The 4,411-nt window shown below is 40.3% G+C and overlaps 1 protein-coding gene across 1 annotated transcript in view; it reads right to left on the reverse strand.

Annotated features, from left to right (window-relative positions):
• LOC107668085 (uncharacterized) overlaps positions 1–667 on the reverse strand; it is a 33,223-nt gene extending 32,556 nt beyond the window's left edge. Inside the window, exon 1 of the mRNA XM_016459865.1 lies at positions 647–667. The gene's annotated coding sequence lies outside the window, so the exon portion shown is untranslated. The remainder of the gene's footprint in view (positions 1–646) is intronic.
• Positions 668–4,411: the final 3,744 nt, after the last annotated feature.

A 4,411-nucleotide genomic window follows, 5' to 3' on the forward strand; every position in this document is an offset into this window, starting at 1 on the left:
AGAGGACCTACAATAATGTACAGTATTTGAAAAATAATGTGTTTTTTGAACATTAAAGCATGTCAACATATTCTGTTAAACCAAATACATCAAATAATGATCTTTAAAAAAGCATCATGTGACCCCTTTAATTAAATATAAAAAGTCATTTAAAATCCTAAAAAATTAAGTTTGAATGAATATGACATGTTTTATAATATTATAAATGCAATCTTATATTTCCAGGGTATATACAGGAATCATGGAGTTAAATGTAATACCTTTTAAGATGCTGATATGGTAACTAGTAAATGCCGTAAATTTGGTTATGCTAGCATGTGTGGAAATATTTAAACTATGCATGTTAAAAACGAACCCCACGTAAGTTTGTGCCCCGCGCTCCCCTACATCAGTCTTAGTACATAGTAAATCTATTCAGGTACATTTTTTTAATAATTTATACATTTTATATGCAATCTGATCACTAATTATGTTTTCTTTTGCCTAATGACCTAATGTTTTTTAGCCTTAACAAACCCTTCCAGGACGTTGCAGGGAGGGTTTTGTTTGATAGTAGTAATGCACATGCAATGATGGTTACACTTTTAATAATAACAAATAAAGTACATCAATTTGGACAATAGTGTACTAATAGTGTTCTACTCACCTATCGTGTTTTCAGTGTTCTTTTCCAGCTGTCCTCCAGCAAACTACACCAGCCTAATATACAGTAGTGCCGCTATAGGGCAGGGCCTGCTGGGGCTATAGCCCCACCTTAAATTTGCATAGCACCGGAACTCCTCCCAAGAAATTTCTAATAATTCTCCTGTTTTTTACTTTCCTCAGTGTGACTTTAAAGGGGTCATATGATGCGTTTTCAAGTTTTCCTTTCTCTTTGGAGTGTTACAAGCTGATTGTGAATAGATAAGATCCCTGAAGTTGCAAAGACTAAAGTCTCAAAACCAAAGAGATATTCTTTATCAAAGTTAAGACTCTGCCACGCCCCCCTAAAACGGCTCGTTCCATGGAGTTAAATGTAATACCTTTTAAGACCTTTTTTAAGACTCTTACCATACATTTTAAGACCTCATCGCCACTGCAAGTTTTAACCGGTTACATTGGTGACACTTTAACGCAGGGGCGGACTGGGACAAAAATTCAGTCCTGGCACTGTAGCCACACCAGCCCACATTACCACACCGACACAGCCCCACCCACGGACACACACATTCACTACTTACATTTGTGTACAGATGGTGAAATAATATAAGCAGTACCATATATGTAACAGATATTTAAACATTTAATGTATGTGTCTGGCAAACAATGCTTACTACTTTTTAAAGAGCACACGTTTATAACAAATTTACACATACAGTTAAAACAAAAGAAAAAGAATCTGAGGATGTTGTAGAGTCTGTGTGCTGTCTGTTTATGCCATTTGTCTGCTGTTACTGTCATTACAGTATGTTGTTCTTTGTTGTCACTGTCTGTCTGTTGGATTTTTCCTCCCTGTCTCTGCTTGGCCTACCGTAGCATCCTTCCTCACAGCACAGGTGTTGAAAGACCAGGGTCTCTGGCTGTACTGATTCCAGCAACATCCTAGTTAATGAACCCAGTATAGGACTTAAACATTACAGCAAAATATTTTCTCACTGACTGCTCTCAACATTGGAATACACATGAATACAAACAAGTAATAATAGCAAAAAAGGGAATAGAATATATAGCAAAAACTATAAATAGTAGCAGCAGTAAATCCTTTTTTTATATACAATTATTTGTGAAATAATGTATGCTGAAGTGTTGCTAGTATGTGCTGCATGTGCATTTGTGTGTGTGTGATGTAAAGTGTGTGTGTGAGTATGATCTCTCTCTCTCTCTCTCTCTCTGTGTTTGTGTGTGTGACATACATGCACAGGTTCCTCCTATCCTAAGAGTTAATTAATAATTCATTAGAGCCACATTATTAAGAAACTGGCAGCATCTGTATCAGGGTGTGTCTCTCTCATTGTGTCTTCCTACCTCCATGACACTTGACTCTGCAGTCCACCCTACACTGTAAATTCCAATTAGTAAACCTTACTTAAAAAAAAGCATGCAAACCGATTGCCTTGAAAAAAACAAGTAAAGTGAAATAAGAATTAGCCATAGTACTATAGACATTTGTAGTGAACTTTACTTTGAATATTGCTATAGGTTTTTGATGTGTTAGACTGTATTGCAAGTAGCCTACATCACAGCCTAAATCCCACTTTATCTGCTGATATTTTAGTCATGCAATTCAGTAACAGGCTCGTTAACACTTAAGTTAACCAATTATCACGAAGCAATGACATTTTAAAATATACTGGGGTTCTACGCTAAGCTTATAACTGTTTAATACAATGTAGGCTACTGTCAAAAAAACAAAAAAAAAACAGGACCTAACTGGCAGAAGTAGTGTGAAGATGACTTGTGCTAGCTGTATTTTCAGTTTTCTTCTTACCTCTGCGGCAGTAACTGTCCTCTGCTGCAGCAGCCGAATTTAAACCTTTTGAAGAGTTCGGTTAATTTTACGCATTTAGCAGCGTAATTTAGGATTTGCTCCTCAACAGATCCTGAGCTCATTGACAAATAATTTATATCGTAAGATGTGCTCCCTTTACACAGTGCGCGCGCGATCGCAAATCGAAAGTGACCTGCGACTGCGAGCGCTCATTCAAAAGCAATTTAAATACCCTACATATTGGATCAAGTAACAAGTCCCGCGCTATCACGCAGCGGCGCAGTCAGTCAGTGAGCCTGTAACAGATGACGTCTACAAATAAACTACAGAGAACCCCACTATTCCGACAAATACACATAATGAAAAGATGATACAAAATTTAATACCTTGGAAAATGGCATTTAAGATGTTTTAATACTTTTTAAGGGTCTTAATTTTCTCTAAATTGATTTATCAACTTTTAATACTTTTTAAGACCCCGCGGACACCCTGATTTCCTACTGACACATTACAGCAAAAGATGCCTGTGAGACTGCATGCTCATCGTCCTCCGGGTCTCGACCTGACTGCAGTTCGTTGTCGTAACCGACTTGGAGTGGGCAAATGCTCACATTCGATGGCGTCCGGCACTTTGGAGAGGTGTTCTCTTCACGGATAAATCCCGGTTTTCACTGTACAGGGCAGATGGCAGACAGCGTGTATGGCGTCGTGTGGGGGAGCGGTTTGCTGATGTCAACGTTGTGGATCGAGTGGCCCATGGTGGCGGTGGGGTTATGGTATGGGCAGGCGTATGGTATGGACAACAAACACAGGTGCATTTTATTGATGCCATTTTGAATGCACAGAGATACCGTGACAAGATCCTGAGGCCCATTGTTGAAATAGGCCTTTTGTGTACATAGAAAAAGTCTTAGATCTTTGAGTTCAGCTCATGAAAAATGGGGGCAAAAACAAAAGTGTTGCGTTTATAATTTTGTTCAGTGTAGATTGAGGAATACACTCAAAACTATTCTTTATCCACCAGGGATTTATTTCCCTTTGAGTTACTGCAGTTTCGCTCCGTTCAGCTAACGGTGACTGAGATTCCCTGTCGGGAGTATACGGCGTTATTTTAATGACAAATGTCGCGAGCGCATTATTACAAGGCGAGAGCGCATTCATGTAATACGACCGCGTGAATCTCTCCGCTCGCACGCCAATTTCCTTTGCTCATGCACAAAACTTGATGCATGCTCTCAATTTTACGCTGCTCTCTTATAGTCACCGCACTGGTGTGGATATTGCGGTGTCGCTGTTGGACAGTGTTATTCCTGCTTCCTGTTTGCAGTGCTGCTGGTTTGTGATTGTAGCTCCGTGTAGCTTTGTTTTTCTGTAAAATCTCTATCACTCTCTGTTGTTTAAAGTGATAAAATATAACTTAATTCCCACCATATTTCTGATATTATCTATTATCTATCACTGATTAATTTGATCGTTCGCTTTTATTCTAAAACCGCGAGTGCAGCGCATCTGCAGCACGCAGCACGTTAGCTTGTCATTCGCGTTTCCATTCGCGTCTATTTCTTTTTTCTCGCTCTGTTTCTTTTCTCTCTCGTGCCGTTTTTCACGAGTTCATCAAACAGCAGTGGTAACCCTGCTGAAAAAAACAGCTTAAACCAGCCTATGCTGGTTGGCTGGTTTTAGCTGGTTTAAGCTGGAAATAGCTGGTTTTAGCTGGTCTCCCAGCCTGGCCAGGCTGGTTTTAGCTGGTTGGTCAGCTGGCCTTCCAGCCTGGCCAGGCTGGTCAAGCTGGTCTCCCAGCCTGGCTAGGCTGGTTTTAGCTGGTCTCCCAACCTGGCCAGGCTGGTCAGGCTGGTTTTAGCTGGTTGGTCAAGCTGGTCTCCCAGCCTGGCTAGGCTGGTTTTAGCTGGTCTCCCAGCCTGGCCAGGCTGGTTTTAGCTGGTT

Source organism: Sinocyclocheilus anshuiensis, unplaced genomic scaffold (assembly GCF_001515605.1).
Source record: "Sinocyclocheilus anshuiensis isolate Anshui unplaced genomic scaffold, SAMN03320099.WGS_v1.1 scaffold1030, whole genome shotgun sequence".
Classification (NCBI taxonomy): Eukaryota; Metazoa; Chordata; class Actinopteri; order Cypriniformes; family Cyprinidae; genus Sinocyclocheilus; species Sinocyclocheilus anshuiensis.